This window comes from Phascolarctos cinereus, unplaced genomic scaffold (assembly GCF_003287225.1).
Source record: "Phascolarctos cinereus isolate Bilbo 61053 unplaced genomic scaffold, phaCin_HiC Scaffold_726;HRSCAF=1367, whole genome shotgun sequence".
Taxonomy (NCBI): Eukaryota; Metazoa; Chordata; class Mammalia; order Diprotodontia; family Phascolarctidae; genus Phascolarctos; species Phascolarctos cinereus.
In genome coordinates this window covers 144,821,384-144,848,425 of record NW_027556098.1, presented here as the reverse complement: position 1 = coordinate 144,848,425, position 27,042 = coordinate 144,821,384, and the positions used below count along the sequence as shown (strand labels likewise).

General features: G+C 41.5%; 1 long non-coding RNA gene across 2 annotated transcripts in view; it reads left to right on the top strand.

Annotated features, from left to right (window-relative positions):
• Positions 1-6,962: 6,962 nt before the first annotated feature.
• Positions 6,963-27,042, top strand: part of LOC110192071 (uncharacterized) — a 113,524-nt gene continuing 93,444 nt past the window's right edge. For both annotated transcript variants that reach the window (XR_013482712.1, XR_013482713.1), the window contains exon 1: positions 6,963-7,276. This is a non-coding gene — a long non-coding RNA (uncharacterized LOC110192071). The remainder of the gene's footprint in view (positions 7,277-27,042) is intronic.

Genomic DNA, 27,042 nt, shown 5'->3' with positions numbered 1-27,042 from the left:
TATCATGGAACCACAGTCAGGATTACACAGGACCTTGCAGCTTCTACATTAAAAGACCATAGGGCATGGAATATGATATTCTGTAAGGCAAAGGAGCTTGGATTACAACCAAGGATCAACTACCCAGTGAAAATGAGCATGATCTTTCAGGGAAGGAGATGGATATTCAGTGAAATAGGGGACTTCCATACCTTCCTGATAAAAAGACCAGAGCTCAACAGAAAATTTGATCTTCAAATACAAGACTCAAGAGAGACATAAAAAGGTAAATGGGACAGAAAGATACAATACGTTGTTAACAATGGCAAACTGTTTACATCCCTACAAGGGAAGATGATACTTGTAACTCTTGAGAACTATATTTTTATTACACCATATTAAAGGGATATATATAAAGGGGGTGGGTATAAATTGACTTTGATGTAATGATGAAAAAAATCTAATCAAGTGGTTTAAATGGATCCAAGTAAGTGAATTAATCTGATCTAACTAAAAAAATGTACTGAGAGAAAAGGAAAGGAGGAGGTGGACAAGGGCAAATTACATCACAGGAAAAGGCACAAAAATCTATTACAGCAGACGGAAAGAAGGGAGGGAGAAGAGCATTGTTTGAACCTTACTCTCATCAGATTTGGCTCAAGAAGGGAATAACATAATCAGTTAGGCATAGAAATCTAACATGCCCTATAGGTAGTAGGAGGGAAAAGCGGAAAGAAAAGGAGGGGGCTAATAGAAAGGAGGTGGGACTGAGGGAGGCGGTGGTCAAAAGCAAAACATTAGTGAGGAGGGAAAAGGAGAAAGGAAAAAGAAAAGCATAAATGGGGGGAAAAGGATGGAGAGAAAGACACAGATGGTAATCATAATTGTGAATGTGATATATGAATGTAATGGAATACTATTGTGCTATAAGAAATGATGAGCAGGCAGACTCCAGATAAACCTAGAAAGACTTGTATGGTCTGATGCTGAGTGAAGTGAGCAAAACCAATAGAATGTTGTACACAGTAACAGCCACATTGAGTGATGACTGACTTTGATAGACTTAACCCTTCTCAGCAATACAAGGCTCTAAGACACCTCCAAAAGCCTCATAATTGAAAATGCTATCCATATCCAAAGAAAGAACTATGGAGTTTGAATGCAGATCAAATCATACTTTTGCTATTTTTTTCTTCTGTTGTGTTTTGTTTCTTCTTTCTGGTGGTTCCTCCTATTAGTTCTAATTCTTACTTACAACATCACTAATGTGAAAATATGTTTAATAGGAATGAATATGTATAGCCTATATTAGATTGCGTGCCATCTTGGGGAGGGAGGGAGGGGGAGATAAATTTAAAACTCAAAAGCCTATGGAAGTGATTGTTGATAAATTAAAATAAATTAATAAAAAAAATTTGAAAAAAGAATTGATAACTCTGGAGAGAGTAGTTTCAGTTGAATGACGAGGTTGGAAGCCACACTATAATGAGTTAAGGAGTGAGAGGAGAGAAAGAGGAAGTAGTAATTGTAGATAGCTTTTTTAAAAAACAAGTTTGGCTGAGAAAGGGATGAGAGCTATAGGATAACTTAAGTGGATGATAGGGTTTAGTGAAGGTGTTTTAATGATAGATGAGAATCAGGCATGTCTGAAGACAGGGAAGAAACCAATTCACAGGCAGAGGGAGAGAAGGAAAGAGAGAGAGAGGTAGAGAGGGACACACACACACACACACACACACACACACACACACACCCTGAGAAACAGAGACAGACAGATATGGAGACACACACACACACACAGATGACTGAGGATACAATATGTTGGATAAAACAGTAGAGGATGGGATCAAATACACATGGAGAGGGGTGGCCTGTGGCAAAGAGAAAAGCCACCTCTGTGTCAGAGCTAGTCTTTGGATCTGGTCATTCAATCATTTAAGAATCCATAGAATTGTATTATCATTTAGCCCACATCATTCCATCTTTTTCAAAAGAATATTGTGGATGACTTTATCAAATAGTTTCTAAAATCTAGGTCACTATAGTTATAACATTTGTCTGGTATTATCTGTTCTTAAGGAAATATGCTGCGTCTTTCTGATGAATATTTCCTTATCTTGATGCTAGGTAACAACATATCTTACTTAATTCCAGAATTTTGCTAGTTCAATGACTTGGAATTTTCAGACTCTTATTATTTTCCTCTTTCCTCCTGAACACTGGAACAACATTTGCCCTCTTTCAATGCTGTTGTACCTCTCCTAGTCACTACAGTATTTCAAAGATCATTCATGGTGGCTCAACGATCACATCTGCCAGTTCTCTGAGGGTGTAGTTTATCTGGGCCTGGGAACTTGAATTCACTGGGGGCTTTCTTGAGGTCCACTTCCTTATCTTATTAACTTCTTATGAATCATCTTTATTCTGTAGGTAAGGGGGAGTTGTATGATTTTTCTCCCCCTCCCACCTTACTTGATACAGTCATATGATGAGGCTTTAATGTGTTGACAAGGTATACTACCTCGAGATCCCTTTATGATCAAGTTAATAAGGGAATAACTTGATGGCTGAGCAAATTAGCCATACCCCTAGGGACTTTAAATGGATAAGCCCAGGATGAATTTCAGCTATTCAAGAGTTGGGAGAGATTGTAAGCAGTGAGCTGCCTCAGGATGAGAAAGGAATTTCTCTTCTCCTCTACACTGGTTATATAATTTTAAAGAGGCCCTACAAAACTCCTGGGGAGCAGAGCTGAACACTCCAGACAAACACAGATATAGAGAGAGGAAGCAGCTTCAAGGAGCACAGCCTTGCAGGCAGAGAAGAGAATTGGACCATGGAGAGAGGCAGACCTTGGGAATCCTGCCTAGCAGACAGGCTGCACGCAAGGGGAGCTGTGTGGGGACTCTGAAAAAGAAAGGACTTTTAGGTCTGTTGTAGCAGGAGGTGTAAATTGCCTTTGCCAATTATGGCTCCCTACCATTGTTTTCTAAGAGTGAGCCCACTCTTCCCACAGACACTGGGGGTATTTGTGGGACAGTATATCCCAGGTTTAAGAGGGAAATGTTTTTATAGCTACAGTTCTTACTATGCTATCTTAATAAATGCCTTTTCTACAACTAATTGTGCCTAGTAGCTGATTGCTGATAGGAAGCACACCAGTGGTGGCTCACAAGCTATAATATTGAGAGTCTAGCTCTGCAAAGTCACCTCTAGAATCTAAGATAGCAGCCCTTCTCTCAGGACTTACCCTATTGGTGCAGACATGCTGCACGCAAGGGGAGCTGTGTGTGGACTCTGAAAAAGAAAGGACTTTTAGGTCTGTTGTAGCAGGGAGTAGTATCTCAGAGTGTTACACATACTTTCTAGTCAACAAATCATCATCAGCAGCAGCAGCAGCATTGTGCTAACACTCTAGTACTGTCTCATTTGATCCTCACAACCCTGGGATGTAGATGCTGTTATTATCCCCATTTTGCAGTTGAAGTAACTGAGGTTGAAAGAGGTTAAGTGACTTGTCTAAGATCACACAACTGTGTCTGAGTCTGGATTTGAACTCAGATCTTCTGGACTCCATTAAGGCCCAATGCTGTTATCCACTGTGCCACATAGCTGCCTTGATTGTCCTGTCTACCAGAGTAAAAAGAAGAAAATAAGAGTTCAGCGGCCCTGCCTTCTCTCTGTGGTTCGTTATCATCCTATCAACCAGCCTGAGGTTTCTTTCAACATTCTCCTGACATAGATCAAAACCTCATTTGTGTTTTCTTTAGCTTTTATTGACAACCTTCACCATTTTGATCTCTAAAACTCTTAATCTGGGGGCAGCTAGGTGGCGCAGTGGATAGAGCACTGGCCCTGGAGTCAGGAGGACCTGAGTTCAAATGTGGCCTCAGACTCTTGACACTTACTAGCTGTGTGACCCTGGGCAAGTCACTTAACCATTGCCTAGCCAAAAAGCAAAAAACAAAAAAAAAATTCTTAATCTAGTTTTTGTGGGGACATGCACTCTTTCATTTTTGTTGTTCATTTTGTTACCTTTGATTCCATCATCTATAAATATCTTTAAATTTTTAAAAAAATTAGTAAATTCCCTGTATATCCACACTAGCCTTTTCAGATGACTCCCCCTTTTCCTCTCTTTATGTCTTCAGGTAGTTAGATGAAGTAGTAAAGTGCTGGATTTGGAATCAGAGAAGACCTGAGTTTAAATCTTCACTTAGACACTTACTAGCTCTATGGCCCTGGGCAAGTCACTTAACCTCTGTTTCCTCAGATAAACAATAGCAAGTACCTTACAGGGTTGTAGTGAGTGTTAAGTGAGATGGCATCTGTAAAGTCCTTTGAAAACCATGAAGTGCTATATGAGTTTGTTGTTGTTAAATGCTAGTTATCATTCTTCAGAATTTCATTTTCAGAATTTTAGTCCATGAGATCCTACTGTCCTTTCTCTGAACACTTAGAAATTCAATTCAATCCAAGAATCAGTATCTACTATGTGCTAGGCACTGTACCTGACACTAGGAAACAAAAATAAAAGCCAAGTAGTCCCTGCTTTCAAGAAGCTTATGCTCTATTTCCCCAAAGCACAAGCTGCATATTAGACTAATCCCTGTTTTCCCTTTTTCCTCTATTAAAAATGTTAAGATGGAGCAGTCACTCTTCTAAGGTGCCTATCATTTCCAATCTAGAAATCAATTCTTCCTTATTAGAGAGAACCAGATTTAGAAAAGAACTGTCCCTTTCTAATTCCTCCTCCCATTGAAGGATGAAACTATCATTAAGGCAAGTCAAGGGATGATCATCTGCTCTGCTTTTGTGGGGGGAGGGGCAGAGGGAAAGAGAGAGAGACACATAAAGAGAAAGAGAAGACACAGAGACAGAGAGAGTTAGAGATTTTCAGCAGTTATCCAGACAACTAAAGTTCCTCATACTATTCTGTCATGTCTCTGTGCCAGGCTTTTGATGTTTCCCAAACTCCTTGTTTATTTCCTCTTTCCATCCAAGTAGTCTGAAGTATTCTCTGATGAAAATATTTCTTCCTTTTTTTACCTCTATTGATCTCCACCAGGATGTTTTCCACAATTTCTGCCTGGATTCTGGATTTCCTTACATAAGTATATTTCAACATATAATGCTACTCTGTGGCCCCCTTTCATCTTTTACCTATCCTTTAAAAAAAAAAAGGTATACTTATCCACAGCCAAATTCTAGTCATGTATTTCATCTTACCAGCTCTTAGTGTTAACCTAAGATAGAAAATATACCATCCTGCATTCTCATCTCTGGTTAATCTCGCTTGTCACCTATATTTTGTGCCTTTGTATAGAGACATCTGAGGACATAGATCTTACTGTTTTCTTATATTTTGTCCACTCTTCTCTTGGATAATCCCTCCTCTTTAGGCACTCTCCTGATTCTTTGGATCTCTTTTCCTGCTATCCCATCTCAATTGGTGATCTCATCAACTCCCATGGATTTGGCGATCATCTCTCTGCTGATGAATCTCAGATCTCTTTCTTCAACCCTAACCTCTCCTGACCTCTAGTCTCACACCACTAACTGCCTATCGGACATCTCAGACTTGATGTCCCCTAGATATTAAACTCAACATGTCCAAAACATTACTTATTCTATTTCCCCCACCCTCCCCTCTTTCAAACTTCCCTATTATGGTCAAAGGCACTACCACCCTCACAGTTACCCAAGCTCACAACCTGCCTTCTCATTTGCACATACCCCACATAACTAATCTGTTTCCAAGTCCTGTCATTTCTACCATCATACCTCTCAGATACATCCCCTTCTTTTTCTCTGACATAGCCACCTAATGCCTGGACTATTGCAAGAAGCTGGTGGTTGATCTCTGTGTCTTGTGTCTCTTCCCATGACTCTGGTCTGTCTTCCACTCAGCTGCCAGTTCTTTTCCTAAAGCTCAGATCTGACCATGTCAATCCCCTGCTCAATAAACTCCAATGGCTCCCTTTTACCTCTGGGATCAAATATAAAACCCTTGGTTTGGCTCTTAAAGTCTTTCACAATCTGGTTCTTTTCAATCTTCTTCTATGTTATTGCCCTCTATATACTCTACGATTCAGCAACTTTGACTTCTTGCTGTTCCTTTGTGCATGACTCTTGATTCTCTGCCTTTTTACTGGATATCCTCCATGCCTGCAATGCTTTCCTTCTTCATTTCTGCCTCCTTCGAGATCCAGTTCAAATCCCACCTTCTGCAGGAGGCCTTTCCTGCTCTGTTCTACCCCCCTCTCTAACCTTTCTGCTCCACTGCTATTGTCTCTCTCTGAGATTACCTCTAATTTACTGTCTATTTCTTCCTTATATATAGTTGTTTGTGTTTGGTCTCTCCCATCAGAATGTGAGCTCCCTGAGAGCACGGGTTGTTTTTACCTATTCTTGTATCCCCAGTGCAGTGCCAGGGACGTAATAGGTGCTTAATAAATGCCTCTTGTTGTTGTTGGTAAGCATCCTCCTACACATTGTGGCCATCCTCAGTGGTACCTAGCTTGGTGGATAAACCTAGGCAGTTTTCTTCCTCCTTTTTCCTTTGCAGATTAAAGATCTTTTGATTAGATTTGCAGGACTCAGAGGCAAATCCATTCTTCTCTGTCCTTTTTAGGTACATTCCATCAATGAGTCTGCCATGCCTATTTTAAACTGTGGTTCAGAAATCTAAATGCTTTTCCCAGACACCTTAACCAGTTCCTCATTTTCCCAGATCTGCCTTTTTCAGAATCCTCTCCTTCAGTGAACAGCAGTGAGGAAAACATTGCCCATGCCCCTAAGGTCTTCAGTTTCTTACCTAAGCCTTTGCATTCTTTAGCAATGCTTTCTAGGTTCCTTCTGGCAGTGGTGTTTATGCCCACATGAATCATCCCAAGTGGGTAGTCGTCATTTTGTTTGGCAAGTTTGGGGAGGTTCTCTGTCACTTCTTGGACCTGTGCCCTAAGAGGCAGCAGAGGCTGGCAGACCTCTTTTGTGTTGCTCTCAGGTCCATGAGGAGTGGCTTTAGCTCCCCTCAGCAGGGAATAGCTAACCACCCACCCAGCACTCCTTGTCTCTTTTTCACCTAACCCTTAACTGGCTGAGCTCTCAACTGAGAGCACCTGTGGCTCTACAACCTCACTCTTTGGAGAACAAGCAGCTGCTCCCACTTCAGACGTTACAGATCCCTCCTCCTTCAGGAGGAGCCTGAAATCTGTATTTTGGCTCCAAATGTTTAGTCATTGTTCCATTTCTCCTCGGATGGACATCCTTTCACCCCTTCAACCTTCTGTCACAGGTCAGTACCCCTCTCCCCATGCCTATTCAGATCTCTTTCTCCTTTCTATTCACACTGGATCCCTTTTTGTGTTTTTTTTTTCCCTTTTTAAAAATTTTTAGGCAATTGGGGTTAAGTGACTTGCCAAGGGTCACACAGCTAGTAAGTGTCAAGTGTTTGGTCTGAGGTCAGATTTGAACTCAGGTCCTCCTGATTTCAGGGCGGGTGCTTTATCCACCGCACCACCTAGCTGACCCTTCTGTTAAGTTTTAAGGAATGCTTCCTTCTGCTTGATGTTCTGTATGACATCTGGAATCTTTTGTTAATTCTGGGTGTGGTGTATTAATAGACGTTGATGAGCTATAGTGCATTTAAAGGAGGGCAACCAGGCTGATGAAGAGCTTTGAATTAATGCCCTATAACTAGCAACTCAAGGAATTGGAGATATTTACCATGAAGAAGACTTTAGGGTACAAGTATTTGAAGGGCAAACATGTGGAAGAGGTTGTTAGACTGGTTCTGACTGGGGAAACCAAGAATCAATTAGTATAAACTGCTGAGTCACACTTAAGCAGAGTACTTGGGGTGCCACCCAACTGAGATTGGGGTCCTCAGACAAGACTATCCCAGGTTTGAGGTACTTTTGTGGTTTCACATCCATTAAAAACCATAGCTCTTGAGACCTTATTGCTATTTTTATATTTACTAGTTAGCCAATGGATACAACTAGCTCATAGCTGCTCTGGGCCAGGCCTGACTTTGGGTGGTCTAGAACTTCAGGCTGGGTATGGGAACGAAAGGAGACACTCACAGACCCATATAACCCTCAATCAGAAAAAATAGTTTACATAGCAATAGCATGGAAAGCCTACCCAGCAAGCATCTAGTAGTGGTTTGGGTAAACGCAGGCCCCCTCGTCTCCACATGGAAATCCATCAAGTCAGCAGGTTGTGGTGACCCACATAGTAGGGGGACATCAGTCAAGTCTGAGAGGTATTGACCAGGAAGTCATGACAATGGCTCAAGTCTTAGTCAAGACCACATCTAGCATGGGAGGTGGGGCACCTGCCTAGACAATTCATGTCTTTTTCAAGATTGGAGGGAAGAATTTGTTGATCACAAACTCGAAGTAAATACCTAACCAGATTAGTTATTCCATCAGTCTAGAGAGCTCCCAGCGAGGAGATCCTTTTGCCAATGCAAGTAGGTATCTTCTCTACAATGTATAGTTGTAGAAAATTTCCTCAGGGCACTGAGAAGTTAGCTCACTTGTCCAAGGGTCACCCAGTGAGGATGTGGGAGAGGGAGGATCTGAGTCACTGGTCTTCCCAGCTCTCTCTATCTGTTAAGCCACATTGCCTTTCAACAGTGGGACAAAGCTGTTAAAAGAGCTAATGTAAGCTGAGTCCTTGTTAATAGAATAACATCCAGATTAAAAGAAATAATGGTTCCTCTGTGTGCCAGTCGTATACATCTAGAGTAATGTATTTTCTTCTGGGTGCTATACTTTAAAGAGGGGCAGTGACAAATTATAATACATTCAGAGAAAAGTAATCAAAACAGCAAGAGATCTGGAAAACATATCATATGAAGAACAGTTCAAGGAACTAGGGATGTTTATCCTGGAAAAGAAAAGACTTCGGGGAGCCATGATAGCTGTCTTCAAATATTTGAAGGATTGTTATGTGTAAGAGGAAATAGATTTATTTTGTGTAGCTCCAGAGGGAAGGGTTACAACCTATAGGTGGAAGTTAAAGTGAGTCAGATTTCAGTTCAATACAGTATGGAAGAACCTTTTAACAATTAAGCCAGAATAGGTTGCCTTGCAGAGCAATGAGCTTCTTATCATGGGAAGTGTCCAAGCAGAGCAACTGGATGTCTGTTATCAGAGAGGCTGTAGAAGGAATTTCTGCATTGGGCAGTAGATTGAACTGTATGAGTTCATGATCTTGTAACTTCCATTCCATTCAACCAGCATTTATAAAATGCCTACTATATTACGGGAATGTACTGGGTAGTGTTGATATAAGGACAAAAGAGGGCACCAGGACCTGTGTGATTGACAACTTCCTAGAGAATGGTCAGTGTGCTATAGTAAAAAGAGGGCTGGAGGTAAGATACATGAGTTCTCTTCTGACTTTGTGTGACCATGGGACAGATTTTCCTTTTTTTTTTCTTTAAATAAAATGATGATGATAGTGCCTGCCCTTCCTTCCTTGTGGAATTACAGTGAAGACCAAATATAATAATTATTAGATGTGAAAATATTTTGAAAATAAGAAATTGTGCTATAAAAATGAAGTATCTTTTCTTGGGATGAAGGAAGGAAATAAGCATTTATTAAGTGCCTACTATATGCAATGCACTGGATTAAGTGCTTTACAAATATTACTCACTTGATCCTCAGAGAGACCCTAAAAGATAGGTGTTATTATTATCTCCATGTTATAGTTGGGGAAACTGAGGCAGGTAGCAGTTAAGTTCCTTGCCCAGGGTCACATGGCTAGTAGGTGTCTGAAGCTGGGTTTGTATTTGGGTTTTCCTGACTCCAGGCCCAGCCCTCTATTCACACTGTGACACCTAGCTGCCTTATGACCTCATAAAGTCTAGTGACCTGGGGCCTACTCAGAGCACCTATATTAACAGGGCCCCAGAAATAAATGCGGGGCACACTAAAATATAAATATCTGGTTTGAGAGCAGTACTCCCCACTGAGGCCTGGATGTCTGCAAATGGGAAAATAGTCATTTAATCCAACCCTTTTGTTTCCCAACTGCTCAGGACACTGAGGCTCAAAGTGACTTACCTATGAGCGCACTCAGTAACTAAGGCACACCGTAACTTAGCCAGGGGCTTTGGAGTCCCCCGACTCCAACTCTAATCTTTCCTCTATACTGTAGCTGCCCCAGTGGCAGTTAGATCACAAAGTCCTGCCAGTGACTCTCAGAAATGAACAGGTCCTTAAAGGGGGACTGGTTATTAAGAAGGAAGTTAGAATTCCACCCCTCTCTGAATGAAAGGGAAAAGGGAAATCTGTCAGCTTGTGGCCTTCTTCCGGTGGTTCCCGTTCAGGTCTCAGGGTCTAGAATGACTGCTATTATTGCTTCCCTATTGGCTCACTTCCTCTGGTTTCAGTTTGCCTAGTGCTAAGGAGTTGGTGACGGATTCAAGACAGAGTACCTATAATTCAGTCAAGGACTTCCTTATTCGGCTTCTGTTACTCACTTTCCAAGAAGCCTGCCTTGCTTTGCCTGGGGCAAGGGCCAGGGGTTGGGAGGGGGTGAACCCTTTGCTCAATTGCTTTATAAAGCTGGCCAACCTTGGGGCTTCTCTAATCCAGGGAGACAACTCTAATAATCATATGATTTCCCTTCCTATCCTTTCTTTGTGAATCTATTCCACAGCAAAACACCAAAGGTGGACTGCTCACTTACCTCCACCCTGGTACTCCAGAATCTCTATTTCCAATTAAGGTATTGACTAAATTTACCCCCAGATTCAGCATACTCTATATTGGCCCTAAATCTTCCAGGCAGGACTTCTCTGCTGGCTTTTCTCCTTTAATCAAATAGAATTCTGATAACTGCATTATCTCTGTTATGTCTTTCTAGGGATTGCTTGCCTTTTGATTTCCACCCTGCAGCTATGTCTGAGCCTGGGGTGAAAGAAGAAGCATAGATTGCTATGTTTCCCCTTGCCCCAGACTTTTGCTCTTTCTCTGCCTTTTTTTCTCCCTCTCCTAACACCATCCTATTGTCATATCCCCAAACCCTGATGGGCTGAATGGGGCTGCAGCCCCTATAGCTGTGTCCCTGCTTCTTTCAACCTCATGGCATTTGGAACTCCCTACTCAAAACTGGAAGTTTGACTCCTTTATTCTACAGATGAGGAAACTGAGTCTCAGAGATGTGAAATGATTTGCCTCAAATTACACAGCTAGTAAGATTCCCTGAGTCCAGTGTCCTTTCCACTATCCCATCCTACCACTCTTTGGTTTGATTTTTGCCTGGTCTCCTTCTTGCCCCAAGACTCTTGTTCACTATCATGCCTCCTAGGCTCTCTTGGTTGGCCCACATTCCTCTGGCACTGGTTCTTCCGAACCATTAGTATATGGACAGCTTTGAGGTCCTTTCTGAAGACCAGTGAGAAAGGGCAGTATGGGCCTTGTACAAAATTCTGAACCCCTTCTTCTCTTGGTATAACCTTTCGCTGTAGAACCCATGATGCCCACTGCCATATTCTACCCATGCTTGCTCTCCCAGGGTGGTGTCCTGTTCTCTTTGCCCAGGTGTTCAATGCCTTGCACTCCCTGTAGAGTAACCCATGAGTACCCCCATCAGGTGGATTTGTGTTTCGGTAGTAACAGTATCTCGAATTATAGTCATTTATAAAGAGCTTTCCTCACAATAACTCTAAGACAGGTATTACAAGTATAATCTTCATTTTATAGATGAGGAAAATGAAGCCCAGAAAATTTAAACGGTTTGCTCAAGGTCACAGTGCTACTAAGTACTTGGAATCAGTTAGTGTTGGAATGAGCTCAAATCCAAGTCTCCTTATAAGTCTAGTGCTCAACCCACTACTCTGTGTTGTTGTTCAGTTGTTTTAAGTCGTGACCAACTCTTCATGGAATCCCATTTGGAGTTTTCTTTGCAGAGATACTGGAGTAGTGGGCCATTTCCCTCTCCAGCTCATTTTACAGATGAAGAAACTGAGGCAAACAGGGTTAAGTGACTTGCCCAGGGTCACAAAGCTAGTAAGTGTCTGAGGACAGATTTTAAACTCAGGAAGATGAGTCTTCCTGACCCCAGGCCCCTCATGCTATCCACTGTGCCTCTTAGCTGCCCCCACTGCTATATACTGCCTCTCATTTTGAAAGAGACTTCTTAGAGAAATAGCAATTTACTGTAACAAAACAGTTTCACTCAGCAAGTTTGCAGCGTAGGTATTTTCAGGATATGGGGGTCCAGATCAGTCCAAATGGCTGCCAACTTTGCCTAAATAAACTAAAGCCAGCCCTTGGTATTTAATATTGATAGGTTCCAGTATTTGCATTTATTTGTTCTTTTCTTTTACAGACACTGAAGCAGATCATATAAAACAAATGGAGTAGAATCCAGGCAGTTAGAAGAAACTCATTTATCTGGAATCCAAACAACTAGAAAAGCTCAAATACCACAATTTTAGATTGATAGGTTCTGGTATTTAAAAGGGCTCTTTGTCTCCCTGGCTCACCCAATGCTGATGACCTTGGCATTCCCAAGGCCAAATTAGTGACTGGAGATTTAGCAAGGACCTGAATGGAGCAAAGACATCTTCTCCCAGGTTAATTGCAAACTGGCATGAGCAGCTTTCATACTGATGTATTCATTTACTCACCAACTACTATATGTGGTGTGCTGTTCTGGGTATTACATTGGAAGAGAAGCTTGTCTTTACCACCTTTGCTATATCCAGTCATTTTTGCTTAGAACACAGCTGGAACCTGGGCAAGAAAATGAGAATGTTAATGGTATCACAAACTCTCACAGCTCTAAATCCAGCAGAATAAATGACGTTGTTAGTTTTACTTTCTCAGCCTTGAGTTCTGGATCAACTTTTTCCAGTGAACGTGAACAATTTTTTCTGGTGGCCAAAGGGGTTGTCTTTTCCCCCCCATTTGTTTGTTGTTGTTTTTTTTTTTTTTTTTGTCTTTAATAGATACTTAGGCTGTATCCAAAAAGCATGGAGTAGGAGCCAGGCACTTAGAGAAAATTCATTTATGTGGAATTCAAAAAACTAGCAAGCTCAAATATCAACAATTTTTTTTGTTGTTGTTTCTACTCTCTTCTTTTATGGGACAGAGATGAATGCCAATTTTAAATCTCTATTTAGCTCAATAGGCTTCAGGGATTTATTTATAAAAGCTACTTCCAGGGTATGTCGTAGGGTCAGTTCAATCTCCTCTACCTTCTGCATCTGTAGTTCCATGCAATGAGAATTGATGTCTATCCATAAAGATGACGTTGAGGCCTTGAAAAAAGCCTGGAATGCCTTCTGAACCATCAAAGAAATGTTCGGTTATACTCAGCAGAGTTTTATTGTATCTCATTCTTTGAAACCTGGTGATTGATGGCTATGCAAGGCAGCTCTCAGTTAACAGAGATAGGGCATTAATCAGCACACCCCATTCCCTCATCACAATGGCTAAATGTGCTTTACTCTTTCAGGATGATTCTGGCTCCTCCATTCAATTCCTCCTTCTCTTTGTAGATTTACTCATAGTCTAAACTTCACACCAGCCTCACTTGGTGAATCAGGATCATGTCAGTTTTACAGAGAGAGAAAGAGAGGACCAGAGACATACAGGGTCATGGCCACGGCCTTGAAGATGTAATAGAGAGACTTTTGAGAGATCTTATAATCCTCAGACTCTCAAGTCATTCCTCTCCCTCCCTACCCCCATCACTTCATGCACCTCAAACCACACTTCCTCTTGAGCCTATAATACAGTACTGTTTATCTGAGTGGAACTCCCCCATGATAAGAGATGTAGGTCATTGCTTTCCATGTTGGCTATGGCCTTCAGCCCATTCTTTCCTCATTGAAAGTGGATGAGGTGATAGAATTAATTTATCAATCACATAGGAAGGGGTATAAGTCAAACCAACAAGCATTTATGGAGCCTATCGTGTGCCTAGGCTAGTGAGTACTTTTCCAAGAGAAGTACAAGGTAAGATTCCTGTTTTCCAGGAACTTTGCTAGGACTACCTAAGAAAGAAAACAAGATAATGTATGAGCAAACCCTCACCTATGTGATACAGACTACACGTGCCACAGAGAGGGAAGGCGAGTTTGGTGGCTGGAGTAATAGGGGAAGGGTTTGTAAAGGAGGTAGGATTTGACTTGGGCCTTGAAGGATAGGTAGGGTTTGGAGCAGTGGAAAGTTGGGGATAGAGCATTATAGACAGAGAAAAACCGTATGAATGAAAGTGCTGAAAGGAGGATGTGTGCGACATGTGAAAAGATGGGCAGGAGATCGCCCTAGCTGGAGGAGGGAAATAATGGGAAGCAAAACTGAAATGGTAGAACGTGGCCAGGTGCTGGAAGACCTTTGAATGCTACGGAGAGAGCTTGAACTTGATCTAACAAGCAATAGAGAAGCATTGTGCATTCTTGCATTGTGGAATCACATGAAGAAAGAATGTTTGAAGATAGTTGATGTCCATTGGAAGTGGGTAGGAGTGCACTGGGAAATGGAAAAAGATAGAGAAGGCAAAGGGGGAGGTCAAAATTGCCAAAGGGAATCTCATGTATTGGATATATCCAGGTATGTTTAATTCTACTTTGGAACTAGCAGAAGCAATCAGGTGACTAGATAAATCTCTACTAAATGGAGGAAAAGGTGAAATTTTAATGAACTAATAAAAACCATGGAAATATGCCCTTGGAGGTAGTTAACTTTTCTCCTTCCCTACCCAAAGTCATTGTTTATGTAAGACCTAGAGAAATGATTCTTTGTGCTCTGCTCTTCTGGGGCCAACAGAGGGAGTAGAATCACTCTATTATTTTTCCCGCCTACCACCATAGACCAAAAGACTGGTCCAATGAGGATGGTGAACCACAGTTTCCCAAGACTGGAAGGTAGCTGGAGGCATCATCTAGTCCATATTCTCACCTTTGAGAAGCAAATCTAAAAAAAAAAAGTTCTTTTCCAAACCTGACAGATTAAAAAATATTGGTGAGATGAGTACATTTTCTAAGCCTTCCTATCTGTTTAGGGTCACTGGTAGCTCTGTTCTCTAACTATTGACCTAAGGAGGCTAAGGTCATAGATTTGTTTCCTGTATATACCAGGTGGTTTTGCTCTGTTTCTCAGTCACAGTCTTAAGGTAGGGCAGCTACCTAGCAAGAAAGTCCATACTAGAGATTAGGAATGGCTCAGGGTAAACATCCTTATGAAGCAACTGGGTGGCACAGGGGATAGAGCACTGGGTCTGGAGTCAGGAAGACCTGAGTTCAAATCTGGTCTCAGCCACTCAATAGCTGTGTGACCCTGGGCAAGTCACTCGACCCCTATTTGCCTTAATCTATTAGAGAAGGAAATGGCAAACCATTCCAATATCTTTGCCAAGAAAACTCCTTACTGGTTGCAAAGAGTCAGACATGACTGAACAACAATAAAGATTCCTTATTGCTGAAGACCAAGTTCAGAGCTCATATCCTCCTACTGGGGTGGGCAGGTATGGGGGAAGTGCAATTAACATCTCCATTTATTTATTTATTTATTCATTCACTCATCCATTAATTAATTAATTTATTTATTTTTGTTTTTTTGTGAGGCAATAGGGTTAAGTGACTTGCCGAGGGTCACACAGGTAGTAAGTGTTATGTGTCTGAGTCAGATTTGAACTCAGATCCTCCTGATTTCAAGGCCGAAGCTCTATCTACTGCACTACCTAGCTGCCCCAAATCTTTATTTTTGAAAGAAGCCTTGCTATTCTCTAGGTGGGATAGAGAAGGATGATTGTGTGGCTTAACTTTCCAGTTGATTCCATGACTTCGTAAGATTATAGATTTAGGGTTGGATTAGACCTTAAGAGATCATCTATCCTAATCCTCCCATTTTACAGATAAAGAAACCGAGACCTAGATAGAAGAACCAATTTTCCCAAAGCCACATAGATAATAAGCAGGCCAGCTGGGATTTGAACAAGCCCCAAGGCCAGTACCTCTCCTTTGATACCATACTGAATCTTCTTTTTATCCTCCTGGTTTTCTCAAGTTATCTTTTGGCCTGCTGGGTTCTCCTGTACTCAACTTTCAGCTGTTTGGTAAAGTGGCCATACTGTTGCTAAAAATTACCCAGGTGGTGATACTTTCAAGATGAGTAAAATGATTCCAATAAATACATGATGGAATATCAGATGGGGGCAGCTAGGTGGTGCAATAGATAGAGGACCAGGGCCTGGATAGAGCACCAGAAAGACCTAATTTCAAATTGGGTCTCAGGCACTTACTAGCTGTGTGTCCTTGAGCAAGTCACTTAACTCTATTTTCCTCAGTTTCCTCAACTTAAAATGACCTGGAGAAGGAAATGACAAATGACTCCAGTATATTTGTCAAAAAAAAAAAAACCCAAAAAGGGGTCATAAAGAGTTGGATATGACTGAAAACAATTGAACAACAAAAAAAATATTAGAATGAATGGAGTTGTATTCATGGAAACTGCCACTGATAGCAAAATAGAGGTTTCTTAGGCTCCAACTTGATGCTTCCCCTGACATCAAGGATGGATGAGGCCAGAGACTTAGAAGGGACCTTAGAGGGCATTGAGTCTAACCTCCTCCTTTTATAGATGAGTAAACTGAGGCACAGAGAGGTTAAGTGATGACCAAGTGTGCACAAATGGTTGTGTCTGAAGCAGGATTTAAACTTATGTCTTCCTGACTCTAGGTCCAGATCTTTGTTGCAATCTTGGCTCTATTACTTAAAATGTATGTGACTTTGGGCAAGTCATATAACTTCTTTGGGCCTCAAATACTTCTCCTTTAAATAAAGGGGTTGGAATAGATCTCTCTGGTTCCTTTTTTCCAATTACCTTTCTCGATGACTTTTGCCTGGAACACTTTCAGTTCCTGATTCTTGCTATTTCTGCAAACATTTAGCATGACACTTGTTCTATAGCATTTGGTGTTACCTTGCCCCTCCATTATTTGCATCTAGGTAAACAAACTTACAAAGTAAGATAACTGGATCTGGGATCAGCCCTTTATCAAAGAAAAAGCCTTTCTAGGCTCTGGGAGTCCTAATCCCAACTCTTACTTGCACTGAGGAGTCAGGTCCCCCAGAATCAGGCTAACTGTATCTTCCTCTCAGGGTTCTATCCTGCTGAGCAGGGAGATATCTCTAAATCCTATTAGTTCAAGTTCCCATTGTGGTATGTTCTTTCCCAATCAGTTTCTGGTTAGAGTTAGTATTTCCCCAATGTGATTGATCGATCTGGTGATTAATGTCCCAGAAGCATTAATTAGCTAATTAATAAATTAATATAACAAAATAAATGAATTAACACATCTCCTGAGCTAGGGGCATGGCTGTCCTCTATACCACTTCAGTCCCTGGGCATGTAGGCCCAAACCTTAAATGGCTGCTACAACACATTTCTTTGCCCCTATCAAGTTAATTTTTGAATGCTGCCTAGACACTGAACAGGTCCTTTCTGTGCTCAAGCAGAACATGGCCTCTTGGAGTGGCTCCATCGCTGGGCTAGGCCAAGCAGGCCACAAGTACCTCACCCAGCTGGGCTTCTGGCAGACTCTGGAGTGGGATTCCAACTCACGATTCATCCTTCTCTAAAGGGACAGGGACCTTTCGAATGCACAAGACTTTTTTCCTCAGAAACAGAACATCTTCTCCAGCTCCAAAGGGAGAGCTAGGCCTCTCCATCTCATGTCTCCAGGCACTACCAGAAAGCAGGCACATCAAATCAGCATCCATCCCAGGGAGTGAGGTTGGCATAGAAGAGAGTGTGCTCCTGGTTCAGGAAATGCTTTTATACTTCTGTTCTTGCTATATCTTCTCAGTAAATATCTTTCTGTAAAAAATAATTAATACTAATTGGATAAATGATACTGGGCCATTAATCACCAGGTCAATACCTTAGATGTCTTATTGGGCACATAATGTGTGCCCAGAACAGTCTCAGGAGTCTTAGAAGATGCGAGAGAAATATAATTCTCAATAGTCTTGTTGGGAAGCAAGACAAACACTAAGATAAGTAGAAAACATTTTGAAAATTGTATATATTCAAGGAGAAGCAGCATTATATAATGGAGACAAGACCAGTGTGCAAACCCTGGTGTGCAAACCTCTTACTACCTAAGTGACCTTTGGCAAGTCACTTTATTTCAGAATGCAGTGGAGTTTGTATTCAGACATGAGTCCCAGTGCTAACCGTGCCATGCTATCTGGATGATCTCTTATGTGACCTCAGGCAAATCGATCAGCTTCTCTGGGCTTCAGTTTGTCATCTGTAAAATGAGAGATGTGTCTAGGTTGCCTCTAAGGTTCTTTACAGCTCCAAATCCATGATCTTGTGGTCTTTCTGGGCTTTGGTTTCTGCAGAAGTGTGAGGAAGTGTTGAACAGATGATGAATTGGATGTCATGAACTTACAGGGCCAGTGAGTCTCTGTTTGGAACAACTGATAAGCATCTATCTAGAGAGAGTTTGGACATGTCCATTGTTAAGAGGACAAAGACGATTAACTCCTGAATAGGCTGATTATGTTTCCAAAACTGAAGCTACTCCAAGATGAACTGGCTTTTTTGTAGCTTTCCCATGGCACCTCTAAGGGGAAAGGTTTTTTTTTCCCTATCAATTCTAAAAATTTTATTATTTATTTACTTTTAATATTCATTTTAAAATGTTTTGAGTTTCAAATTCTCTCTTTCCCTCTAGCACCTCTTCCACCCATTGAAAAGGCAAGCGATATGACATCAATTATACATATGAAATAATATAAAACATATTTTCATATTAGCCATGTTGCAAAAAATAAAGCAAGAAAAAATAAAGTGAAAAATTATACTTCAATTTGCAGTCAGAGCTCATCAATTTTCTCTTTGGAGGTCAATAGCATTTTTCATCATGAATCCTTTAGAATTGTCTTGGATCATTATATTGATCAAAGTAGACAAGTCTTTCACAGTTAATCATTATTACAATATTATTGTTACTGTGTATAACGATCCCCTGATTTTACTCACTTCATTCTACACCAGTCCATGTAAGTCTTCCCAGGTTTTTCTGAAGACATCTTGCTTGTCATTTCTTGTATTATCATAGTAGTATTCCATCACAATCATATGCCACAACTCGTTTAGCCATTCCCCATTGAGGGGCATCTAAGAGGAAGGGTTTCACTGACTGTGGGATGTCCCCAAGATCATTGGATTGGCTAGGACACTTAAAGAATTGCCTCTGTGCTTCTACTCCCAGATGGTTGAGGGTGAGGAAGAAATGCTCCTCCCTATACAAACACACTTTGCTAACCTCTGGAAGAAAACACAAAAGAAAAAAAGTGTGCAGAAGGGAAGGAGTAAGAAGGATCTGCCTACTCTTTTTTATAGGTGGGCAAAGAGAGACGGCTGTTCAAAGAAAAGCTCTTATATTGGAGTCCTGGCCAATCAATACATCAAGGGGCAGCCTCAGTTTCAGAAATCTAACCAAGAATTCCCTTCATCCTCTTAACAGTGGGTCAGTGGGCATATCAACACTCTGGCGAGGTAGGTGCTTGTCAAATATGTGTTATACAAGCTTATGAAATTGAGCTCATAGAAGGAAGTCTCTGAATCAGGAGTTCTTAAGCTGGAGTCCCCAAATTTGTTTTTAAAATATTTTGATAACTATCTTTCAATATAATTTTTCTTTGTAATCTTATGTATTAAAAAACTATTATTCTGAGTAGAGGTCCATAGACTTCACAAAATTGCCAAAGGGCTCCATGATACAAAAAAGGTTAAGAATGCTTGCTCTAGATCAGTCCCTGCTTATATACAATGGGAAACATCCAGGAAGGAAGAACTTCCATGGTCTTGTGGTCTACTGAAATTTTCTCAATAGGTCTGGATGAAAAGTCCCTGGGATGGTCCCTATCGGGCCAATTTAGCCTCTGCTACATGTAAAACTTGGCAGATGGACTCTAAGGTCCCTTCAATCTTTAAATCCTGTCACTAAGTGTTAGGCCGTCTGGTATAGACAAGTCAATAGATAGATCGATAGACTGATTAATAGATTGATAAAGGATATCTTAAGCATTTACTATGTTAAATATTGGGGATACAAGTTATAGGCAAGTAAGACAGCCGCTGGACCCAAAGAGCTCCCATTCTAATGGTGGAAGACAACACATAAAGGAGAGTTAGTAGGTTCTCTTCTCTCCTCTGCTCCCCTCCTCTCCCTTTACCTGAGGAAGATAAATTTTAATGGTAAAAACATACCTACTTCCCTTGGAGTTTACTGGCTAGATTTCTTTCTCAAAGACCAAGCCTTAAACCCAGTTCACTCAGGATGGATCTCAAGGATTGGACAATAGGTCCCTGCCCAAGCACTGCTTTATGGTTATTTTTTGGGTCCTCCAAGCTCAGAGTGAATGTTTATAGTAACTGTTTCTCTTGGCCAGAGGGTCTTCCTCTCCAGTTTGATTTATTTATTTATTTTTATTAAAGGGGTCGTCGCTTGACTCACTTCTTAAAAGGCCTATTCACTGAATGGGCCTTGCCTCACTCAAAGTAAGAGCCTGGAAAGACCTTAGCTTAAAAGGGCAGAGGTCTCCCACTGCATCCTTAGCCATCTCTAAGTGTCCGGATGGATGCCTGTCCCCTGGATCCAGATGGCTCTGGAGGAGAAAATGAGGCTGGTGGCTTTGCATAGCCCTCCCTCCAGAATGAAGGACAAACCACAGCTATGGTGCTTCTCAACATTTTTTAGCTCACAGCATAGGTTTTTTGCACTGAAGAATTGCACTAACATTTACATTGGCAAAAAAAGAAGGGTTCTGGGGAAAATGGGTCTCCAGATTCATCACCTAGGTCTTAGGATGCCACCATTTCTACTTCCCCTTCCCCTTTGCTCTTTCTTCCTTGACTTCCTCATGACTTGCAAAGTTGCTGTTTAGGCAGTTAGGTGGTGAATTGCATTGAGTGCTAGGCCTGGAGTTGGGAAGACCTGAGTTCAAATCTAGACTCAGACACTTTTGAGACTGTATGACTCTGGGCGAGTCACTTGACTTCTTTCTGCCTCAGTCAACTAAATTGTAAAATGGAGATAAAAATTGCACCTACCTTGAAGGGTTGTCGTAGGGATCAAATGGGAAAATATTTGTAAAGCACTAAGCACAGTGCTTGGCACATAGTAGGTACTATATAAATGCTTATTCCTTTCTCTGTCTTTCCCTATTGGAAACTTCCTCACATCAAGCTGGGAGGAGTAGACAGTAAACTTCAGTGAGGCTGGGGGCGGTGACGGCTGGGGAAACATGGGCATCTCAGCCACACTGCAACTCTCCATCACTCAACAGCCTTTCTTCCTTTGAGGTTAATGCTATTGTCTACCAATGAACTAATGAATGAATGAATGAGGAATAGCAACCTTTTCAGTGTTCCCTAAAAGGAGTGGCCGTGTAGCATTCTCTTTCTGTCTGTTTAGTGTCTGGGGACTCTGATCCTCTATCTTGAAGGTAGAGATGGGAGAGGTTGGAGCTTCTTTCTTGTCCTTCCATGGTGGCTATGGCAGCAAAGAACTTATATGTTGCCTGAGTGTGAACCTGAATTTCAGAGCCCCTGGATACCTCTTTTTCTTTGTGTTTCCTTTCTTGGACACATGTGATCAAACTGTGACCCAATGACAGACATATTTAGCTTGGAAGGTAACCTCTTGAATTCAAAAGATCAGACTATCTGCACTGCAAACTCTGTGTGTGTGTGTGTGTGTGTGTGTGTGTGTGTGTGTATGTGTGTGTGTGTGTGGCACAACTACTGTAATGTTTCTGGGAGGAGCAAATGACCATTAATGGGAAGATAAGCCCAAACCATTCCTTGACTTGCTAGCAGGTATGGACCTTGAAGGAATTTTTATATAGTACAGAGCCAGGGTAAAGGTGACATAGTTGCTCAGCAGTCCCACAAAATGTTTCATGTCTCCCAGGAGAATATAATAGATGTTATGGGTTACTATTTCATGATTAAATCTGTCAGTGTGTGCTTTTGACACTTTTGTGCTTTAAGCATTTCTTTTGTGTGCGGGAAAAATAGCTGTCCTATACTTGACCTACCTTGGATATTTAATACTCTTTTAGAACTGACCTTTGATCCCTTTTGGGGAGACTCTGGACTTGAGCCAAGTCTAAATTTTAAGTGATTTTCCCTGGGTCTTCCCTTTGGAGAGTATAAAGAATCATCTGTAATGAGAAAGAACCTGACCTTTGCCTTTAGAAGCAAAGTCAACTCAATTTATTAAGAGCAAACTGTGTGCCAGGCACAATGCTAATTACTAGGGATACAAATAAAAGCAAAAAGATAGCTCCTGCCCTCAAGGAGCATATGTTCTAATGGAGGAATATAAACATATAAAAGGGAACATACACTTTGGGGCCGCAGCTGGGGTGTCCAGAGAATGAAGGATGACTAGTCTGGGCTCTTTCTCAAAATGGACGTTCCAGAAGGAACTCACAAGTGGGAGAAGGAGATTACAGGAGCGGAGGGAACAGGCAGCTCTCAGATCTGGGCTCTTTCATGGGAGAAGGTACCCAGTCCCCTGGGCCAGCAGTTCTACAATAATACATTCATTATCCCTTTAAGTCATCTTGAACCAAGCTGAAATGTGTTACTTCCCTAAGGGCAAAGCACGGAGACAGCTGTTATTGGAGGCATTTCCAAGTCTCACCACTATTGGCTGAGAGTACGAGAGTATTGGCTTGCTGGGTGTCAGCTTGCTCTTCCTTTCTGAAGAAGGAATGCCTTCTCTCCCCCGTATGTTGACATACTAGGCAGATCTTGCGGTCAGCCTGAAGCAGATTTTAACTGTAATGTTTGTTTTGAATGTGATATTGTTTAGAAGGGGGTGGGTGTGGGGGTGGGAGAATTGTACTAGTGACAACAGCACCGGTGAAGCAGGGAGCCAGGTGTGAGAATTCTGGGCTTCCGCTAGGACTGCTCGTAGTGCTTAATTAGCCCCAGTGGGTCTTGGTTCCAAATACTCCTCAGTTTGGTTTTCAGATTTGCTCCTAAAACTGTTCTTCTGGGGACCTCAAGGCCCATTCCAGAAAAAAAACATGAAGTCTCATTTCATAACTAGTTACGATGCAAAGTTAATTATAAACTCTCTCAGCTGGATGGTGCTGAAATGAAGAAATTAATAAACATTAGAATTGTACTGACTCCAAGTTCTGAGAAGACCCTTCTCCAGTTTGAATCTGAGTCCTTCCTTGGGGTGTGAAAGTGTTCGAGGAAAAACCGAAGTCCTGATAATTCCATATCCCGCTTCTGTATTTCTACCCTAATGGTTCAAAGGTCCTCAGAATGTCCTCAAAATGCAGAGTGACATAATAGAAAGGGTATGAGACCTAAAGTCTGAAGACCTGGGTTCAAGTGCTGCCTCTAATACCTATGGGCAAATGGCTTTACTTCATCGACTCAGTTTCCTCATCCCTCAAACTGGGATAAATAACATTTGCACTCTTTACAGGGTGGTTGTGAAGATACTGCTTTATAAACCTTAATATGCTGCTAGATGAATTTGAGTTACTGATAATGCCATGAAAATGAGCTGTGATTCCTATTCTCAGGGGTCAACCAGGATAACGAGGAACAATCCAGGTCTACTTCTCTCTGCAATTTTCTTTGCTTTTTAATTTCATGGGAATCTGGGAGGGTGTGGGATGTTGGAAGAAATCAAGGCGCTTGACGATATACTGACATCAAAATCCTTCTCCCTAGGAGGGCCTTGAGAGCAGTAGGAAATAGAAATGTGGAAGAATATTGAGGAATGTGGGTGGGTCCTAACCAAATTCAACTGGTCTGAGACAATTTGGACCTGATTCCTCTGGAAACTATTTTTAAGACTGTTCTAGGCTCTCTGAGCTAGCCAGTAAAAAGAAGGGGAGAGGAGAGAAAAAGATGCATTCACACTTTGATGGACATTTATTAAAGAAAAACTAATAAGTTTATGCCCTCTCCAAGTACTAAATGATCCTTTAAAGGGGGCTTAAAAATCTAGTAGGGCAGAAATGATTTCTTCTCCACTTACTGGATTTTGGAGAAGATACTAGTCTAAAAGTCTAAACAATTTGGCATTCTAGACCCTCTATAATCTGGTTCCAACCTGTCTTTCCAAATCTTTTTCACCACTCCTCTTCTCTGCTACAGCCAAGATTGGTTTACTTATTTGTCCTTAAAAATATTTCCTACCTCTCTGCCTTTATCCATGACTATTTCTCCCATCTGGAATGCATCCCTCTTTGCCCTCTTCACCCTCCTCATCTGCATCCAAATTCCCTTTTTATCTGAAATCCTTTTACTTATTAAGGTTCTGCTTGCTTTCCACTTCCATGAGAGGTGATAGTACTCCTGCATTCTGGCATGATCAGGTCATAGCTCAGGAACTGTGTTCAGTTCTGGGGAACCACATTTTGGGAAGGCCATCAGTGAGCTGAAGAATGTCCAGAGGAGCACAACCAGCATGCTGATGGGATTTTAGGCCATGCCCTATGAAGATTAGTTGAAAGAACTGGGGATGTTTAGCCTAGAGAAGAGAAATTTGAGTGGGACATAGCAGTCTTTAAATATTTGAAGGGTAATCACCTGGGAAAAGAATTGAGCTTGCTCTTCCTGATTCCATGGGGAAGAACTAAGGAAGAGTGGGAGACACTTATGAAGGGGAGCATTTGTGCTTGATATAAGGAAAATCTTTCTAACGATTAGAGCAGTCCATAAGTGGACTGGGCTCCCTTGTGAGGGAGTAGTTTCCTGTATCACTGGAAGGCTTCAAGCAAAATCTGGATGACCTTTTGTTTGAGGTGCTGGAGAAGGGATTCCTTTTTACCTTGTTCAGGGATAGGTTGGACCAGATGGCCTCACGTACTTTGAGATTCTGTAACTCCTCCATCAACCCCCGCCTCCCCCCGACTACTCTGGCCAGCACTGATCTTCCTCTCCTCTGTCATCCTCTAGTACTTACTCTCCATGTTGCTCATTTGACTTTGTGGCCATTTATTCATCAATACATTTACTCAACAAATATTTGTTGTGTGTGCAAGATCCTGTACTAGGTGTTTTGAAGAGGGCTGGTAGGATACAAAAGAAAGAAAAGACTCTTGCTCTCAGTTCACATCCTTCATTCATCGGTAGTGTCAGGGTGCCAGAAGTAGCTGTGGCTTTGGGGCCCTGGTTCTTGGAAAGACAAGGCCAAAGGCTCACCTTTAGGCACCAGGGGAGCCGGGGGTACAGTCCAAGTTTCTGGTGGAGTGGAGGCAGAGTGATTGGCAAATGGGGCCATGGTAAGGAAATTATAGGAAGTGTCAATGGTCTAGGAATTCCAGAATCTCAGTGGTGGAAGGAGCCTCAGAGACCATCTTGTCCAACCTGTACCTGTACCAGATTCACTTCTGTGATCAATCTTATTATTCAGCTCTTGGGTCAAGCAAGGTCATTCAACCCTTGCTTGAAGCTCACCAGTGAAGGGGAACCTACCACCTACTTAGGTGGGCCATTCTATGATGAGACAGACTTAATTTTGGGAAATTTTTCCTTATGTGATACCTAGGTCTGCGTCTTTGAAACTTTCACCCATTGTTCCTAATTCTGCCTTCTGAGGCCTAAACCTACTTTCCACATGATAGCCTTTCAGTTCCTCAAGGACAGCTCTAATAGCCTTAGCCTAAGACTTTTCTTTTCAAGACGAGACATCCCTAATTCTTTCAGCTGATTCTCTTGGTGGTATGATTTCCAGAACCTTCACCGTCATGGTCCCCTTCTTTTGGATACTCTTGAGCAAACCTGTGTCCTTCCTGAAATCAGCTTTCTAAAACCTGAACAAAACATATAAGGTGTAGTTTGATAAGGGCAAAATGTAGCAGGGCTATATCACCACCCTAGCCCAGGATATCACGACTTTCTTGTACCCACTTATGTGATTACATTAGTTACTTCTGTTGCTTCATCACATTGTTGATTCATACTGAGCATACAGTCCAATAAAATCCCTAGATCTTTTTAGCTACATCTCTTCCATCTTGTATTTGTGAAGCTGATTTTGTGAACCCAAATGTATTTATCCCTATCAAATTCCATCTCATTAAAGATTCAGCCCAATGTTTTAGCCTGTCAAGATTGTTTTGAATCTTGATTCTGTCATTCAGCATATTAGCTACCTCTCCTAGATTTGTGTGATCTGGAAATTTAATGGGCATGCCATCTCTGCCTTTATTCATCATTATGCCATTAATAGATCCAGATCTCAGGAACATTCCATTGAATGATTAATGATGACTCTTTGGGTCTGGCCATTCAACCAACTCTATGTACCCAACTGTATGATTGTCTGGAATAGAATAAGAGATTTTGTTAAATGCTTTGCTAATATTTAACTGGGGTGGAGAACCTGTGGCTGTGAAGCCGCATGTGGCCCTCTAGGTCCTCGAGTGTGCTCCTTTGACTGAATCTAAACTTGATTTGTTCCAGTCAAAGGGCCTCACTTGAGGACCTAAAGGGCCACATGCGGCCTCGAGGCCACAGGTTTCCCACCTCTGAATTCTAGGACAATTATATCCATAGCATTCCCTTGATCTGCCAATCTAGTAACTCTACTGAAAAAAAAAAAGAAGTTAGTTTGGAGTATTCTTTTCTTGATAAAGCCATACTGAGTCTTTCTTGTTTTCTTCTTCCTTTTCTCAACATCTATTAACCATCCCTTCAATAATATGTCTTAGCATTTTGTCAGAATGGAAGTCAAGCTCACTGACTAGTAGTTTGTAGACTATTTTTTTCTCTTTTTGGAAAAGTTGGGACATTTGTCCTTCATCAGACCTGTGGAATCTTCTGTTAGTTATGTCCCCCCCACCCAAAGCTCTCAGATAGTGGCTCTGCAATCACATACCCATTTTGCAGATGAGAAAATTGAAGCTGAGAAAAGTTTAAATGTTTTGCCAAGGGCTACACAGTTAGTAAAGGAAAGAGCCAAGGTTCAAATTTGAATCTTCCAATTCCAGGACTTTCTTATGAATTATTAGAGTTGAGACGGGACCTTAGA